This window comes from Cervus elaphus, chromosome 12 (assembly GCF_910594005.1).
Source record: "Cervus elaphus chromosome 12, mCerEla1.1, whole genome shotgun sequence".
NCBI lineage: Eukaryota > Metazoa > Chordata > Mammalia > Artiodactyla > Cervidae > Cervus > Cervus elaphus.
Window position 1 is genome coordinate 56250354 of NC_057826.1, and position 19760 is coordinate 56270113.

At 41.2% G+C, this 19760-nt stretch overlaps 1 non-coding gene across 1 annotated transcript; it reads right to left on the reverse strand.

The window, feature by feature from the left end:
* Positions 1–918: 918 nt before the first annotated feature.
* Positions 919–1025, reverse strand: LOC122705931. The gene has a single exon (XR_006344202.1). It is a non-coding gene; the product is annotated as a U6 spliceosomal RNA (small nuclear RNA).
* Between the last annotated feature and the right edge of the window lie 18735 nt (positions 1026–19760).

A 19760-nucleotide genomic window follows, 5' to 3' on the forward strand; every position in this document is an offset into this window, starting at 1 on the left:
TTGTGCCAGGGAAATTCTGTATAAGAATAAAGAGGCAGTTGTCCATAGAAAATCTTGATTTACCCTGCTAGAGAGGACATCAGTTGCCTTATGTGCTCCTGACAGCCCCTCCAGAAAAAGCAAGAGGCAGATGGTGGGGACGGAGAGAAAGTGAGAGACTTACCCAGAACACTGAATGGGCCTGCATGGGACTGTCGTCTCCACATCCTTCCTTCATGAGCTCACAGGGTGTGGCTTTGGTGTGGCTCCCAGGGCTCTACCAGTGTTCTAAAGTCCTGTCTGCTCTCCTTTTCCTGTCCCCCCAGCCACATGCCCTTGTAACAGAGTGAAAAATGAATCACCCATCACCCAACTGCTCAATTGGACTGTCTTGAGCCACTGAAACAGACCTCTGCCAAGGGCCTCAGTAGGGGGGTGACCAGCTACCCCCTTCATGATGAGGGACCTGGAGAAAAGGCTTGGAAGTGGACAGAGGCACCAGCCCTGTGGGTGTCTGAGCTCTTCCTGCAATATGGCAAGGGGTTCCTCAGGCCCAGGCCCTTCATCCACATACCTCTGAACCATAGGTTTTTATTTTTTTTTTTATTTTTTTATTTTTTTTAATTTTTTTATTAGTTGGAGGCTAATTACTTCACAGCATTTCAGTGGGTTTTGTCATACATTGATATGAATCAGCCATAGATTTACACTTATTCCCCATCCCGATCCCCCCTCCCACCTCCCTCTTCACCCGACTCCTCTGGGTCTTCCCAGTGCACCAGGCCCGAGCACTTGTCTCATGCATCCCACCTGGGCTGGTGATCTGTTTCACCATAGATAGTATACATGCTGTTCTTTTGAAACATCCCACCCTCACATTCTCCCACAGAGTTCAAAAGTCTGTTCTGTATTTCTGTGTCTCTTTTTCTGTTTTGCATAAAAAATATGGAACGCTTCACGAATTTGCGTGTCATCCTTGCGCAGAGGCCATGCTAATCTTCTCTGTATCGTTCCAATTTTAGTATATGTGCTGCCGAAGCGAGCACAACCATAGGTTTTTAAATTTCAAATATTCCTTTCTCCAGATTCTGTGTATTTGAATATTTTGAAGCCTGTTGCATCTATCCCAAGTTTTTAGCTTTTCTTTTTTTTTAAACAAAAAAGGATGAAAGCCTTAAGATAGTCTAAGGAGGAAGATTCTCTTGTTGGCATTGTATCAGATTCTTTTCTCTGGGGGAGGCCTGCTGTTGAGGCAGGGTGGAGTGGGTTCAAAAAGGTTGTGACATGTTCTGGCTTGGGGCCCAACATTGTTGAAAAATGCTCAGAGGAGACTCAGAGCACTTAAAGAGTTTTGGCTTTAAAACTGTCTTTGTTTAGATTTTCAAATTTGTTTAAATATTTTCTCAAACAGAGACAATAAAAGAACTTGAATAGAAATTTTTTCCGTGAAACAAATTCTTTCCTAACCTAGGCTGATAGACTTCTTACAACAATAGTAACAACCATTATCATCTATTTTTTGATGTTACTAAGGCTTTAGGTCCTGTTCTAAGTGTTTCACATGCTTTATCTCATTTAATTTTTTCAACGGTCTTCAAACTTAGTACTGTTATCCCCATCTCAAAAATGAGAAACCAGAGACTCAGGTGGCTTGAATCTACTATTTGTATACAAGAGTATATTAGTAAGTGTCAGAGTTTAGATTTGGCTACAAACCTAGATTTATTTGACTTCAAAGCCTGGTCTCTATCAGTGGTATGCTGGCAAATGTCCAACAGCCAGCTCTGTGGGAGGGGAGGGGAGGTCTGCTTTATAGTGTTTGCCAGTTTTCTGGAGTGTAAATACCCCCAACCATGGCTGATTTCAAGCTACCAACTTGACCTCACTGAAAACAGAGTTGGGAAGAAATAGGTAAAATCGACTCTCGCTGGTATCAGTTGCCAGTGGTATACCACAGCTTACCTTGTATATTATATTGTTATCGAACACATTTTGGAGCCCAGAGCACACTTGTGTCACCCGCAATTTAGTGCCTAGAACCCCAGTCTCTTTGCTCTTCATATATCCCTATATTTATTCTTGAAGCATGCCTTCTTTGGTCACTGAAACTGCGTACTTACCCTGGCCAGACACTTCCCTAAAGACTTTCCTCACCTAATTTTCCCTACAGCCGTTTTGAGGAGACTGCTGTTGTTTTTCTCTTATTTCATAAAATGAAGAAACAGATGCTCCGAGTGAGTGCTCAGGGAATTTGTTGAAGGTCACACAGCTCACACCTAAGGCTAGATGTGAATCTGTGAGTCTTGATGAACTTTTCAGTAGGAACAGGAAAATAAATAAGAGGTTGGAGAGTAGTGTTAGCCAAGCAAGCTTGGACATAGATGAAGTTTTATCTATATGATGCAAAAAAACAAAACAAAACAAAACAAAACAAAAAAAAAGAGCTATCATTCACTAGTATCAGGGTAATAGTAAAGATCAGAATGATTGGCTGTATTTTCATTTTTATAATTTTTATCATCTGGATAATCTGGGAAATTAATTTTATCATCTATATAATTTAGGAAAAGCAATCGTGGTACAATAAACTTATGGAAGACTCTGATGAAGTCTTGACTGAAGGCAAAAAGAGAAAAGGGCAGCAGAGGATGAGATGTTTAGATAGCATCACTGACTCAATGAATTTGACCAAACTCCAGGAGATAGTGAAGGACAGAGAAGGCTGGCATGCTGCAGTCCATGGGTCACAAAGAGTCAGACATGACTTAGCGACTGAATGACAATAAAAACATATGGAGGAATTGAAGGGTCTAGATTGAGTCCACCTTGAGCCACATCAGCTACATGATCTTGGATGTGTCCTTTGACCCTTCCTAGCTTTTGACTATCTGATTTCTAAAACAAACAAGCATCATTGGAGACAATGTAAATGAATGGCATTTATGATCCAACTGTTTACATAATATTAAGTTTGGGGGTTGAATATACAAAACTTGACAGAAGGAACTTCTTTTTATTCACAGCCTTTGAGCTTTCAGGAAGAAATGTTAAAAGTTGACAATTGGCTCAATATTATAATTTGGAGTTTAGTGATAAAAAGATGATACATAGTTTCTTTAATCTTTAAGGGCTTTAAAAATATGTCCAAGATAAGTGTATTTTTCATGGAATTAAAAAGTTGTGATGTTACAGATGAATATCCAAAATCAGTCTTCGCTAGGAGAACTAGGTCTAGTTGGGCGGGTTCCCAGGTGGCTCAGTGGTAAAGAGTTCACCTGCCAATGCAGGAGATGATTTGACCCCTGGGTCAGGAAGATCCCCTGAAGCAGGACATGACAACCCACTCCAGTATTCTTGCCTGGAGAATCCCGTGGACCGAGGAGCCTGGCAGGCTACAGTCCATGGGATTGCAAAGAGTAGGACTTGACTGAGCACGCACACACATTTTATTCTGTTTCTTACACTAGTTGGTTCTTGCTAATTTTAAGGTTAGGTTAGAAAACCACCTGAATACAAATGGACTACTGTTATTCCTGGTCCCTTCTTAGAACTGTCACCATATGGAAATGGTAAGGGTATCTAGCCAAAGCCTCGTGAGAGTTGTCTTATACATTGATACGTGCATATCACAAGCAGTCTTAGGTTAAGACTTGATGCTTAAGAAATTAAATCCTTTACATTCTCCTTTGACCAGAAGGAATGCTGAGAAAGAAAAGTATGGCTCTGTTTCCCCATGTATGCGATAAAGTCTGAGACTTGCAAAAGAGCTTAAGTAGTACAACTTGTGTAAGAAGAATGCTTTGGGTGCAGTTAGTATAAACAAAGGGTCCTTGGCACGAAAGAGAACTAAGCAGCTGCAAGAGATTTGCTTCGAAAACCAAAAGATTAAATGCTCTTAGAAGAGAGGGAGAGGAAATACCCACTAAGGTCTCTGATATTTCCATTTTCTTTCCTCCCTCTCAATAGCCTTCTAAGATTAAATATTTCTATCTATGGCTACAAAAGAAAACCCCCAAACCAAAAAACAAAAACAAAAAACAAAAAAACCTCTTCTACTTAAGAATGATCATATTGTCAGAATTTTCCTAAATTTAAACAAGCATGGGGGTTTAAGGTTAAGTCACAAGAAATAAATCATTTACATTCCTTTGCCTGTTATCTGTTCTCTGTGAAATCATTCATTAAAGGACACTGAGAGTAATTTAACTCCCATGAGAATATTATGAGTTAATAGGGATGATTGATGCAGAAAGGAATTGCCTGTGAGTGAAATAATTAAAAGTATGTATGAAAATCAGCTTGTTTAATATGGAAAACCTGGGGGAACAATAATACAATGTAATAAATTTCTTTGTAGTCTTGCTATTCCCTATGATAGAGCACTATCCATATGCCAAGTTTCTTTCTTTTTTTTTTTTTTTTAATTTTTTTTATTAGTTGGAGGGCCAAGTTTCTTAAGACACAAACATGAAGTTAACTGGAAACTTGTTTTATATTTCCACATAATTCAACTGGTTCAGTTCAGTTCAGTCACTCAGTAGTGTCTGACTCTGCAACACCATAAACTGCAGCACACCAGGCCTCCCTGTCCATCGCCAACTCCCAGAGTTTACCCAAACTCATGTCCATGGAGTCAGTGATGCCATCCAACCATCTCATCCTCTGTCGTCCCCTTCTCCTCCCACCCTCAATCTTTCCCTGCATCAGGGTCTTTTCAGATGAGTCAGCTCTTCGCTTCAGGTGGCCTAAGTGTTGGAGTTTCAGCTTCAACATCAGTCCTTCCAATGAACATTCAGGACTGATTTCCTTTAGGATGGACTGGTTGGATCTCCTTGCAGTCCAAGGGACTGTCAAGAGTCTTCTCCAGCACCACAGTTCAAAGCATCAGTTCTTCGGTGCTCAGCTTTCTTCACAGTCCAACTCTCACAACCATACATGACCACTGGAAAAACCATAGCCTTGACTAGACGGACCTTTATTGACAAAGTAATGTCTCTGCTTTTTAATATGCTGTCTAGGTTGGTCATAACTTTCCTTCCAAGGAGTAAGTGTCTTTTAATCAATCACCATCTGCAGTGATTTTGGAGCCCCCCAAAATAAAGTCAGCCACTGTTTCTACTGTTTCCCCATTTATTCACCATGAAGTGATGGGACCAGATGCAATGATCTTAGTTTTCTGAATGTTGAGCTTTAAGCCAACTTTTTCACCCTCTCTTTCACTTTCATCAAGAGGCTCTTTAGTTCTTCCTCACTTTCTGCCATAGGGGTGGTGTCATCTGCATATCTGAGGTTATTCTTCTCCCGGCAATCTTGATTCCAGCTTGTGCTTCATCCAGCCCAGTGTTTCTCATGATGTACTCTGCATATAAGTTAAACAAGCAGGGTGACAATATACAGCCTTGATGTACTCCTTTTCCTATTTGGAACCAGTCTGTTGTTCCATGTCCAGTTCTAACTATTGCTTCCTGACCTGCATACAGGTTTCTCAAGAGGCAGATCAGGTGGTCTGGTATTCCCATCTCTTTCAGAATTTTCCACAGTTTATTGTGATCCACACAGTCAAAGGCTTTGGCATAGACAATAAAGCAGAAATATATGTTTTTCTGGAACTCTCTTGGTTTTTCAATGATCCAGTGGATGTTGGCAATTTGATCTCTGGCTCCTCTGCCTTTTCTAAAACCAGCTTGAACATCTGGAAGTTCATGGTTCATGTATTGCTGAAGCCTGGCTTGGAGAATTTTGAGCATTACTTTGCTAGCGTGTGAGATGAGTGCAATTGCGTGGTAGTTTGAGCATTCTTTGGCATTGCCTTTCTTTGGGATTGGAATGAAAACTGACCTTTTCCAGTCCTGTAGCCACTGCTGAGTTTTCCAAATTTGCTGGCATATTTAGTGCAGCACTTTCACAGCATCATCTTTTAGGCATCTTTCTAAAATAGTTCTTACTGCTGCAACAAAGTTCTCAGTTCTGAACTGAGAAATGTGCAATCAGGAAGTTTGTACAACTTTAAAATTTTACTCAAATATCCTAGAAATACTCATTGCTATTATCTTTAAAGATATAGAATCATCAAAATGTGATCTTTTGTACTTAAAATCAGAAAAAATTCTATTTCATTAGAAAATAAATGTTTTGCTATAAGTTTTACTTTCATTTTAGGTTTAAAGGATTCATTAGCAAGAGAAACCACACAAATAAAAAATAAATTAAACACAAACAATTTCAATTTTTTATAGAAGATTATTTGACTTAATTTCAATATAAAGTCAGTAAAAGAAAAGAAATAGGAACAATAGAGAGAAGTTATAGCATATACATCACCAAATTGGGCTGACCTACATCCAGACTTGAACAGCACTGGGAAGTCCTGAGCGACAGTTGTCTGGAGCCCCAACTGGAAAAGGATCCAGGGTGGTGTGTCCACCCCAGAGGTGAGACTTCAGATTGCAGTTTGGGGGATTCCCGATTATAATCCCAGGCTGCAAACATGCCATCATCAGTTTGCACACAAAAATGCAGCTCTAACTTTCACAATGCTGTTTGTTTCACCTTGTGAGTTATATGACTTTTTAGATCCAAAGGGGCTGATCCCAGGTCCTCAGGGGCTTAAGAGAGTCCAAGACCCATTCCCTTTTTTCCTCTTTCTTTTTGGCCGTGCTGGGCCTTTGTTCCTTAACTGGGTTTTCTCTAGTTGTGAGCAGGGGCTCCTCTCTAGTTGTGGTGTGAGGGTTTCTCATTGCTGTGGCTTCTTTTGTTGTGGAGCACGGGCTCCAGGGTGCCAGGGCTTCGGTAGTTGTGGCACATGGGCTCAGGGATTGTGACTCCCAGGCTCTAGAGCGCAGGCTCAGTGGTTGGGCTGCACAGGCTTAGTTGCTGTGCAGCATGACGGGTCTTTCCAGATCAGGGATTGTATCCATGTCTCCTGCATTGGCAGGCAGATTCTTTACCACTGAGCCACCAGGGAAGCCCTCCCTTTCTTATCTGAAGTACCATCTAACTTGCTGTGCTTACAGGCAGGCACAGAACCAGACAGTGTCCAGGCAGGTCAGAAGCAGGACAGAGACCTGCTCCCCTGCTTCTGAAGCCTGAACAAGACTTCCTCCATTTCTCTTACAATATGACACAAGACAACTGAATAACACAATGTGAAAAACTATCCAAGATTATTATTACATGATTAAAAGCAAGTTTTCAAACAGTATGTATAAAATACCACCACTTTTGTACTGCTATAAATACTATATATGTTAGCTTATACATGGAAAAACATACACTAAGGTGTTAACAGTAGCTATGACTAGAAAGTAAAATTATTAAACTTTTGTATTCAATATAACATATTTCTCTAACATTTAAACTTTTATAACAAGCATGTATTACATTTGAAATCAGATAAAGACTGTTTTAAAAATCTGTATGTACAGAAGGTAAATAAACATATGAAAAGGTGCTCAACATCATTAAAATTAGAAAAATACAAATTAAAGCCACAGTGAGCTATACTGCATATCTATCACGATGCCTAAAGTAAAAAATAGTGGCAACATCAAATCCCCGAAAGGATGGGAAGAACCGTGTTATTTATACATTGCTGATGGGAATGCAAAATGGTACTGCCATCCTGGAAAACAGTTTGACATTTTGGTATAAAGTTAAACATATACTTAGCATATGACTCAGAAATTGCACTCATAGGACAAAAGACAGAAAAACTTATTTTCACACAAACACCTATACATGAATGTTTATAGCTGCTTTTTCATAATCAGCAACATCTGGAAAGAGCTCAATACCCTTTAGCTGGTGAGTGGATAAAGAAACCGCAGTGCACCCATAAAATGGACTGCTTGGCAGTAAAAAAAGAATAAGGTACAGGTACATGCACCAACATAAATGAATCTGAAATGTGTTATGCTAAGTGAAAGAAATCCAGTTCAAATAGCTCTATGGTTTCATTTTTATGACATTTGGAGAACAGATGAGTGGTGCTCAGAGCTGATGGGTGGGATGAGGAAAGTGGATGCACTGGGCAGTGTTTTAGGTGATGGAACTTTTTATCTCTTGATTGTGATGGTGATCATATAACACTAAACATTTGTTGAAACTCGTAGAACTGGACACCAAAAATGTGAAATTTACTGTATGTACATTTTAAAATAACTTTTAAAACAGAAAAATTGCTATTGGAAAAAAGATCTAATTGATGTTTTGTGAAAAATATGTATCTCTCTCCCGAAGTCTTCATTCATCCTATACATTTTCTGGGTAGAGTTAAGAAAGATTGCTTTTAAATTGACAAAGATGGTTGCCAAATGTAAATGAACTGTGATATTCTTGCTACCTGAGGAGAGATTGGGAGTTCAGAGCCATCGCTTGCAAACTCTGTATAAACGAAAAATGTTTGAAGTGTAGACCAATGCTCAGTTGTTCAGGAGTGGACGTCAGATTGTTGAAGATGTATGTCTGTCTTAAGCCCCTTCATGCCTGAGGGTTGCCTTTTCCCCCCACCAATTAGATGCAAAATGTTGTTTCATCCTATTTATCTTAAATGCTTATGCTCCTTCTTTCTTTCACTTTTGCGGCACCACAGGGTGTTCCTGATCTTAGTTCCCCAACCTGGGTTCAAACCCACGAACCCTGCGTTGGAAGAGCAGAGTCTTAACCACTGGATGACTAAGAAGGGAAGTCCTCCTTCTTTCTTTCATTAAAGCCATGAGTAAAGAAGGCCCTTGAGGACCACAGTAAGCAATGATCTCCCTTCTGTGACAGTTTCATGGACCCTAACTGTATGTATCTGCCTGGACTCCATACTGTACAATGGAACACTTTGGTGGGTGGTATGAGAATATTCTTTTCAGCAGTTAGCATGTGTTGTATTAGTCGGTCAGTCACGTCCAACTCTTTGTGGCCCCATGGACTGTAGCAGGCCAGGCTCCTCTGTCCATGGAATCCTCCAGGCATGAATACCGGGGTGGGTTGCCATTCTCTTCTCCTGGGGATCTTCCTGACACAGGGATTGAACCTGGGTCTCCTACACTGCAGGCAGATTCTTTACCGTCTGAGCCACCAGGGAAGCACTGGTATTTTCCAAATAAAAGCAATATTTTCAGTTACATTTTTAACTTAAGTTCCTGTGTATTATGCAAGAGCAATTATTTAGAAAAAAAAAAAGGAAAAGATTAAAAGAAGGAGGAGGAGAAGGAGAAAAGAGAAAACAACCCAAGAAAATCTGCCAGCCTGAGGTCGGAAGGCTAAATTTTTTTTGGTCGCGTTCATTTTCCAGCTCAGCCTAGAGATGAGGCCTGTCCTATTCACATGGCTTATTAATGAATCAAGCTTGACAAATTTGGGTTGTAAACAGAAAAGGCCAAAACAGATTGTTCAGTGTAAATAAGTCTTTTAAATGGCATCCTAAGTAATGGTTAGAATGCACCAGATGTTCTTGGTGAAGTCACCACTTCACAGAACAGCTTACCCAGGAGTCTCAACTGAGGAAAGCACCCTCCCTCAAATGCCTATCATTTTATTTCCCGTTTTGGGATAGAACACCTTTCCCCTCCCACCAGAAGATAACATTGGGAAGCTAGCTCGCTGCTTATGTGATTCTGTTATTCTGTTTACTGTATCTGCCAGATGCTTCAATTAAGGGCTAAAAGGGGTCTTTTAAACCCAAACTATCAAGGGAATGCTTCCACATGGAAGTTAAGTGAATAGGGGTCTATTATGGCCTTCCTATATACCTTGTCTTTGAAGAGGTTGTAGCCAGAGAGCTCAGCAAAGAGCTCACCAGCACTTTGAACTGATCTGAGACCGGGTGCTTCTCTCCATCATCTCTGTTGATTGCTGGCATGGCCTGGGGCAAAGGCCTGGAGCTCTGGCTCTGTGATTGCTAGCTTCGGGATTTATAACTTGATTCTCTTCCTGCTATGATTTGTGAAAGAGGGACCAAAACTTTCTGAGTCAGAGTTTTGTCATACTAAAGCAAGGGGATTTGAGCTCAGGATATCTCAGGCCCTTTTCAGTTCTGAAAGGCTACGAGTCTATGACATAAGAGGGGGAAACATTTGAAACTCAAAGAGATCAAATCAGTAATGGAGCTCAAGGATACATAATGCTCAGGATTTTTCCTAAATCACCAACTCACCTGTTCATCAGGACACTGCTCATTCAATATACAGAATAAAATAAAAATTAAACATGTGACAAGGGGAGACAGAGAACACTATTAAAGGACAACTTAAAAAGATGGAAATGTTTAAAATTCTAGGGCACGTGGTATGATGATGTTAAATACTCAGGTTTTTGTGATAGCCTACCCAAGTTTGAATTTTAACCTCAGTACCTGGTAGCTGTGTATCCTTAGCTAAATTGCTTTTCTGGGCCTCATCAGAATTAAAAAAAAAAAAAAAAAGATGTAAAAAGAGGTAATAATATTTTTTTCTCAAAGAATTGCTGGGAGGATTAAATGAAATAGTGCATATTAGCCTGGAACATGAAACATTTGAAGTAGGCTGCCAGTACTACACAGAGCCTATAGTGAATGATAACACTCCAGAACTACACAGCAGTGGGTGGTCGGGGGGAAGGGGAGAAGGGGAGGCTCTGGTGGAGTGACTAAGGTACCAGGCTTGGCATCCAGAGCCTAGGGTTTTAGTTCAAGATGACACAGAAGCCGTTGCATGTTTTTGTGCACACAAATTTCCATAGTGTCAATGCCGTTGGGTTTGTATTGCCATTTACTAGCTAGGTGACTTTTGGCCACGTCTCCTCACCTCTCCAAGCTTCGGTCTCTCTTTGAAGATACTGATCCTTGTCTCTCAGGGTGTTGAAGTGAGCTTCGTGAGATAATCATACACTGTAAGTCATACACTGTAAACCACAAGCTCCTCTGCTGACATGAGGATTGTTATGACCTAGTAAGACAATGAATGAAAACCTATGATGGAAGTATTTCTAAAATGATATATCCATTTCTCTGACATGTCTTTGCACTTTTTTTTGGATGATTCATCTTCAGGAACATGTATTACTGACACATAAAACATACCTGTCTGTGGCGCTTTACCATTTTAGCCTGCTTTACATAACCTTCTTTCATTCCCACAGCCTGAAAGGTGCTTAAGCTGTCTGTCCTCATGCTGACCCTGTGCTTAGTTCTAATCAGCATCTTCCTCCCCAGCTGCCGTGGTCTGGCCTCGCCTCCTGCTTCTCTTCACTCATTTTGTTGTTGTTCACTCACTAAATCATGTAGTTGTTATTGGAAGCAGATGTAAGAATAATATCAAACGCTCATCTTGAATGTTAGGTCAGGGGGAGCTTTTGAACAAGGAAAGTGCATATGCAGGTATTTTAGGAAGCTTACTTAGCAGCAGCTGGACTCTGATAGACTGGAACTTGTGGGCTAAGACTGGGTAGATTAGAGTGTTGTTTATTGACAAGAGGAGGTGATAAGTGCCCTGACTTGAGTAATGGCAGGAAGATTGAAAGAGGGCAAAAGACTGGAGACCAGGAGGCAGGAAGGAAATCTGCAGAACTTTACTCATTCAGTAAATATTTATTGAACATTTATTGTGTGTCGGGTATTGCATTAGGGGCAGAGAATACAATTAGTGAGCAAAAGAGACAAAATCTTAATCTCAATGAATTTGTGGTCTGTGGCGTTTGTCAAATAATTGGATGTGCATGAAAAGGGAAAGTGAGAAGTCACATAGAGGTGCCTGAGGTTTGCTGTTTAAGTGTCTGGGAACATGATAGCACAGTTGACAGGAGTGGGAGGCAGGAGAAGGACTAGGTTGGTGCGAATCGTGACACATTCAGTTTTCAGCCCAATGAACTTGGAGAATTGCTATCTAATTAAAATGCTTTCCTGAAAGGAAGTGAGCTCAGGATTGACTTTTGGGTTTTGTGACTGGAGCCATGAGATCTATGTGGAGTCATACAGTTGAGTCAATATTTGATTCAAGAGACACCCAGATTGGACTGGAAACACTTATTCCTGGTTCTGAATTTAGGAAACATTTTTCTTATAAACCTTGTATGAGAAAATTTGTTAAAATAGAGAGTGTCTTTAAATACAGTTTTATGAAAAGATAATGAAATACTTATCAGGTTGACTTTTCTCATAAAGACCTTCCATAAAAGTTGAAAGCATAAAATTAAATCTTAACTCAGTCAAAGTATTTTTTGGAAGAAGTAAAATAACATAACCCCAGTGCATTGTTTTCTGATGACATCACTTAATACAGGGATGGAATGTAGAGAATATATGTCCTTGGGCTGTGTTTCAGATATCAGACGCATCCGGGAAACTACTGCTGAGGGCAGATTTTGGTTAATTTTGGATCACATTCTCTGCCTGGGACCAGACACAGCAATATTCAGTGTGGCAAATCAAAAAAAGCTCTGTAAGTCACAGATACGCACTAACGGAGTAGGACTGCCTGGGTTTGAATTCTGGTTTCAACCCTTGCTGGCTGTGCTTAGTCAAGTTCCTTAAACCCTCTCACCTTAGTTTCTTTATCTGCACACTGGATATGTTCAGTGGATTCAGGAAACCATGCATTTCCAGTGCTAACTAGAACCTGGTGGTGGTGGTTTAGTCACCAAGTTGTGTCCAACTCTTGTGATCCCATGGTGGGTAGGCTTCCAGGCTCCTCTGTTCATGGGATTTCCCAGGAAAGAACACTGGAGTGAGTTGCCTTTTCCTTCTGCAGGGGTTCTTCCAGATTCAGGGACTGAACCCTCACCTCCAGTATTGTAGGCGGATTCTTTACCGACTGAACCACCAGGGAAGTCCCATAACTGGAACCTGGTACTTTATAAAGATTCAATTAAGGCTTGTTATGATTATTTTTGGCTTTATTAGCATTGTTCTGACTCATGCACTAATTTCTAGAGGAAGTAACAATGGCCAGCTGGTCACATGTGGCAGAAATGAGGTGACTCAATTTGGTAAGAAGTACAGGATGTCTAGGAAAGCAGTGCAGATGAAGCCAAGGACAACAGCCTGTGGAAACATGGCCACAGCCAGTGCCCAGTGGAGAGAGCACACACTGAGATCAGTCCCGGGCAGTCTCTCAGCTCATTAGAAGTTGACCAGCCCTTATTTATTCAGCATTGTGTTAGACAGCCGAGGGAGTCTTAGAGGAAGGCGAAAGCAGGACCTCTGAGGAACTTACAGTCTGGGCACAGAGAGAAGTCTTTGTGAAAGGAGCTGAATGCCAATGTCAGAGGAATCGAATGCTAACTTGGGTGGTTCAGCCTGTACTTGGGGTGGTACTCACAGGAGGGGAGAGAGCAAGACTGGCTTTTCTGCGCTAGTCTCTCTATAGGCGTCTTATGCTCTCAACCAGAATACCTTCAAACAGGTTCAGTGGTGGGACTCTTTGTCTACCCACATAAAAGCTACACCTTAAATTTTTATTTTCCCTGCAACAGTCTAGAATATAATTAATATGTAAAGAAGCAGGGAGTGGGTTATTCAGGAAACAAGTGCAAGAGTTAAGAAAGATTTCTTTACAACACTTTCCCCTTCAAATCAGCAGTGGTTTGCTAAACAGCCCAGAGGGTTGTAACAGGTACTGTCTAGACCTGGGAGATTTAGAATATGAAGAACTGATTCTGCCTTTGAGGGACGGTTCACACTCTAGCAGCCAGATAGCACTGTCAAGACCTGTCTCTCCTTCTGTGCCCCAGCTTGTGGTAAAAACAGTCTGAAATAGACATGTGAGTGCATAAGAGAAAAAAGAAGACAGAAGATTGCCATTACAGGAAAACTACCTCTAAGGCCCTTTCAACCAGATGAAAGGACAGACATAAAGAAGCCATTTCAGTAGTTTCTGTGAGGAGCTAAGACACTAGTGTGCCCCAGGTGTCATAGCCGCACAGAGGAGAGGTTCTCTGCCCGTGTGATGTGATGTCTGCACAGAACCCTGAAGGGAAGGAGGGACCATCAGGAGATGCAGGGTGCTTCGGGCCAGGGATAGCATGACCAGAAGAATGCTGGAGGCAAGAGACTCATGTTGATATGGAACTAGAAACAGTTGGGTGTTGCTGAAGGTCTGAGTGGGAGGGGGCAGGAGAGGACAGGCAGAGGCCAAGCCACGCGAGCTCTTCTGGCTTAAGACTCATCCTAAAGTTGAGGGAGATCCACCAGAGGATCTTAGACAGGAACATGTGATGGTCAGATTTGTGGTTCAGATATAAGTAGAGAAAAGATTTAGCAAGGTATCTGTTAGGATTAGATACTGCTGCATGAAACACTGGCTTAAGCCAGCAAGGTTTGTTTTCTCACATAAGAAGTGTAAAGATGGGCAGTTCCTCACTGGCTAAGACATTCGCATCCTTGCTGTCTTTTTGTTTTGCCAAGATTTTGTCCTCACATTGTCACATCCTGGTCAGGAAGATAGCCTTCTGAGCTCAAAATAACACATCTGTGTTTAAGGAGGCAGGAACAGGGAGAGATGCAACTCTTCCCTTTGATCATCAATGCAAAAGCCCTCCGGGAGACCACCAGACTTGGAGTGAACTACCAGTGATTAGGTCAGGACTATTCTAGCTGCTACCTCTAGCTGCGACAGAAGCTAGGAAAACAGTGATCTTCTTATGTAGCAGATTTGGGCCAAGGGAGGAGGTTGGGAATAAGTGGTGTGTAGCTGACCTATAATTTCTGCCACAAAAGGTAGTAGGTAGGAGGTAATGAGGACCCAAGACAAGGCAATGGTAAGAGAGAGGGATTGTTGCCAATTAACTGAAACTGAAAATTCAGAAATTCTGAGGAGTGGATCTCATTCTCTTAGTGTTTTGCTGAAAGTTTTCCTTTCATTTTAGATTTGAAGAATTCTTTAACAAAAGGAACCATTTGTTACTCACAAATAAACAATTTCAATTTTTTATGGAGGATTATTTGACTTAATTTCAACATACACTCATTAAAAGAAAAGAAATAGAAACAATAGAGAGAAGTAACAATATATATATCACCAAATTATGCCAACTTACGTCTAGACTTGAGCAGCATTGGAAAGTCCTGAATGACAGCTATCTGGAGTTCCAACTGGGAAAGAGTCCCAGGTGGTACATCCACCCCACGGGGGAGACTCCAAATTGCAGTTTTGGGGGCTACTGCTTATAATCCCAAGCCATAAACTGATATCATCATCAGTTTGCACACAAAAATGAAGCTCTGGTTTTAACTTTTACAATGATGTTTATTTCACCTTGTGAATCATTTGACTTTTTAGACCCCAAGGGGGTCTAAATTGATGGAGTTCTCCAATAGGTAGGGGTCCCAAGTGCAAGAAGTATGTCCATATAACAGTCTTTCGGTGGTGGTGGTTTAGTAGCTAAGTTGTGTCTGACTTGTGATCCCATGAGCAGAGGAGCCTGGCAGGCTACAGCCCATGGGATTCTCCAGGCAAGAATACTGGAGTGGGTTGCCATTTCCTTCTCCAGGGGATCTTCCCAACCCAGGAATCAAACCCAGGTCTCCTGCACTGTAGGAAGATTCTTTACCAACTGAGCTACAAGGGAAGCCCAAGACTTTTGGTAGCTTTGTCAAAATCTGTTAATAAGTGTGTATGGTTATCAAAGTCCAAATAATTTCCAGTGAAATGAAATAGCCAATACTCTAAAAACAATAGATAACACATGAAACTGGCATATTAAACTCATATTAGCTATACTGTAATGGTACAGAGTTCCTTGGTTCCAGGTGTCAGCACATTTAGTAATGCCTTCAGGGATAACTACCCAGTGATTGTCAGGAATCCATTCTTTAAATAATTTCTTTCATGCATACACATTAGTAGACATTAAAATTCCTTGGGCCTTATCCTTTTGAGCAAGGTAATAAAATAACTGCATAGAACAAATAGTCCAATCAAATATGTCAGTTAATGATTTAGTTTGGTGTAGATGAAATATTACTGAGTCATTGTTATTGTTGTTCAGTCGCTAAGTTGTGTCCAACTCTGTGATCCCATGGACTGCAGCATGCCAGGCCTCCCTGTCTCTCATTATCTCCTGGAGTTTGTCCAAGTTCATGTGCATTGAGTCGGTGATGCTATCCAACCATCTTTTCCTCTGCTGCCCTCTTCTCCTTTTGCCTTCTGAATCATTAAATAACTGTAAAATTTTTTTTATCATAAATCAAGCTATGTTCATGGGGCTCTAGCATCCATTTAGCATTGATAGTTAAGGATTGAGCTATGTATTTACCAGTGTTGTGTAATCTAACAGATAAATTTTGTCCATGGAAAGTCAGAGATAAGAAAGGACAGGCCTTGTTTGCAGGGCAGGTGAAATTATCCTGAGTTCAAGCCCAGCTTATATTTCTCCAGTTGAAGATTCCCCAATGACATTCTTCATATTTTCTTGTTTTCCAAACTTTTAATTTTGTATTGCATTATGGAGAAGACTCTTAACAGTCCCTTGGACGGCAAGGAGATCCAACCAGTCCATCCTAAAGGAGATCAGTCCTGGGTGTTCATTGGACGGACTGATGCTGAAGTTGAAACTCCAATACTTTGGCCACCTCATGCAAAGAGCTGACTCATTTGAAAAGACCCTGATGCTGGGAGAAGGGGACGACAGAGGATGAGATGGCTGGATGGCATCACCGACTCAATGGACATGAGTTTGAGTAATCTCCAGGAGTTGGTGATGGACAGGGAGGCCTGGCATGCTGCGATTCATGGGGTCGCAAAGAGTCAGACACGACTGAGCTACTGAATGGAACTGATAGCCAATTAACAAACAATATTGTGATAGTTTGAGGTGAACAGTGAAGGGACTCAGCCATCCATATACATGTATCCATTCTCCCCCAAACTCCCCTCACATCCAGGCTGCCACAATAACATTGAGCAGAGTTCCATGTGCTATATAGTAGGGCCTTGTTAGTTATCCATTTTAAATATAGCAGTGCTTACACTTCATATTTTCTCTTAATTGTTCCGTATCCTTGAAGTTTGTGGTGTGAATGACAATGCACCTTACAGTCAGGCTCCCAAGAATAGTCTCTTCACGAGAATAACAGTGGGTTAATGGCACATATTTCCATTTTTCCTGTCCAGGGATCATCACTGACACAGTGTTGCCCTTCCCCTGCACAGTGGTATCAGCAGGTTTGGGAGGACCATTAGGCTGCTTCACCCAGACTTTAACTCCAATTGCATGTGTATCATTTTTGGATCCAAACCCTGCATCACCTCTAACCTTTTGTAAGGTAGGAGGTTCTCCTTTTCTTTACTTTGCCAATTACACATGGAAGAACCCACAACTGGGCAGTGCAGTCCTGTGTATTAATAAGTAGATTATTCTTTCCTTTATTTTGTAAAATTACTCATATTTCTACTTGGTAGTCTGAGTCTATAAACCTCACCCCCCCCCCCCACCATGGACAGAAATACCTTTTAACACTAAACTGGAGTGTTCTTTGATTAATCCAGTATCCAGGAGGCATTTTATTCCCAATACCAGTTGAAATAGCACATATCAATCTTTTAGTAAGTGTATGTTTAGATATAGATAGAAATCCAGTCGAGAGGCCCCAGGAGCTCGGAAAGGAGCTGTGATGCTCCTGGGATAATTTCCTGATACACAGTTGTCTCAGGATGGAAGTCTATTTTGTGAATCTGTACGTTTGCCATAGTCATTTTCATCAAAGGAGTTTCTGATACTCCTATAGATCTGTTACTTAAAATATTGAGGGCAGTATTCAAGTTAGTCCTCCGATTTTTATAAGAGCCTCTCCAAGTTTAATTAATTGTTGTTTAAGCAAACCATTCATTCTTTCAGTCAAACCAGCAACTTGAGGACTATAAGAAATATGAAAAATCCATTGTGTACTATGTTCCTGGGCAAACTCTTGGATTAACTTACCCTTAAAATGTGACCCATTGTCACTGTGAATTTAGAGTAAAACTCCATAATATAAATTAATTATTCCAGTGTTTTAATATTATCAGTCTGATTGGCTTTCCCAAAGGGAGTGGCCACTAAATATACAGAATAGCTGTCCACAGCAGAATATATATATTGGCATCCTTTATCTCAAATTAACAGATCAATATAATCAAATTGCCATATTTGCCCAGGCAGCTTGTCATGTGCCAGTTGCCCTTTGACTAGTTGTGGCCAGCTTCTGTGTTTAATATGTTGACAGATCAGCTATGTTAAAATAACAAATATAATGAGAGCCATAGTTAAAAGAAACACCTTAATCCTGAGCCCACCTGTATGTTGCTTTTTCTCCCAGATGGCCATATTTTTGGTGTGCGTGTAGAGTCAAACCTTTTAAGTCTCTAGAGTCTGGATTGACTTCTAATGCTTGAATTATGGTTTGTTCATCTGTAATAGAGTTATACCATCGTTCTGTAGAATTTGGAATACTATTAGCATCTACATGAAAGACTGAAACATTAGTAGTTTGAGCAATTTCCAAAATATCTGACCATAATTCCTTTCCCCATAGCACTTTGGAGTGAATTTGCCAGTTATTCTTTACCCATAGGGGAAGCCAAGTGGCCATCCATTGGCTACTGACCATGACATTTAGTTAAATTCTCTTGCTTTAATACCTGATAAGTGAAAGTGTTAGTTGTTCAGTCGTGTCCAACTCTTTGCGCACCCATGGACTGTAGTCTACCAGGTTCTTCTGTCCTGGAATTCTCTGGGCAAGAATACTGGAGTGGATTGCCATTTCCTTCTCCAGGGGATCGTCCCAACCCAGGGATTGAACCTGGGGCTCCTGTGTTGCAGGCAGATCTTTACCATCTGAGCCACCGTGAGCGCTCTAATATCTGATAAATAGCATATAACTCTGCAGATTAGCTACTTTTACCTTCCTCAGTGGGGCTTCCCAAGTGCCTCAGTGGTAAAGAATCCATCTACCAAGCAGGAGGCACGGGTTCGATCCCTGGGTCAGCAAGATCCCTTGGAGAAGGGCACGGCCACCCACTCCAGTATTTCTGCCTGCAAAATCCCACAGACAGAGGAGCCTGGTGGGCTCCTTGGGGTTGCAAAAGAGTTGGACCCGACTTAGCAACTAAACAACAACAACAATTGCAGTTTTAGTGGCATAAAATGCCTGTTGTTGCTCATCAGGCCATTGAAATTCATACTTTTTTCTAGTTACTTTGTAAAGTAGACTTAATATCTGGCCCAAATGTGGAATATGCTGTCACCAGAAACCAAATAGCCTTCTAAATTTCTGAGCCTCCCTTTTTTGTCTGGGGACTTTTAAATTTCATTATCTTTTGTTTGTGTGCATGCTAAGTCCCTTCAGTCATGTCTGACTCTTTGTGACCCCATGAACTGTAGCCTGCCAGGTTCCTCTGAGTATGGGATTCTCCAGGCAAGAATAGTGGAGTGGGTTTGCCATTCCCTACTCCAGTGGATCTTCCTGACCTAGGGATTGAACCCGGATCTCTTACATCTTCTGCATTGGCAAGCAAGTTCTTTACCACTGGCACCACTTGCCTTAGGTAAAATCTCTCTATGTTCCTTGTTGTTGTTCAGGTGGTAAGTCATGTCTGACTCTTGTGACCCCATGGACTGCAGCACTCCAGGCTCCTCTGCCCTCCACTATCTCCCGGAATTTGCTCATATCCATTTAGTTGATGATGCTATCTAACCATCTCATCCTCTGCTGTCCCTTCTCCTTTGGCCTTCAGTCTTTCTCAGCATCAGGGTCTTTTCCAGTGAGTCTTTTCCAGCTCTTTGCATTACATGGCCAGAGTATGGCTTCAACATCTTTCCAATGAATATTCAGGGTTGAT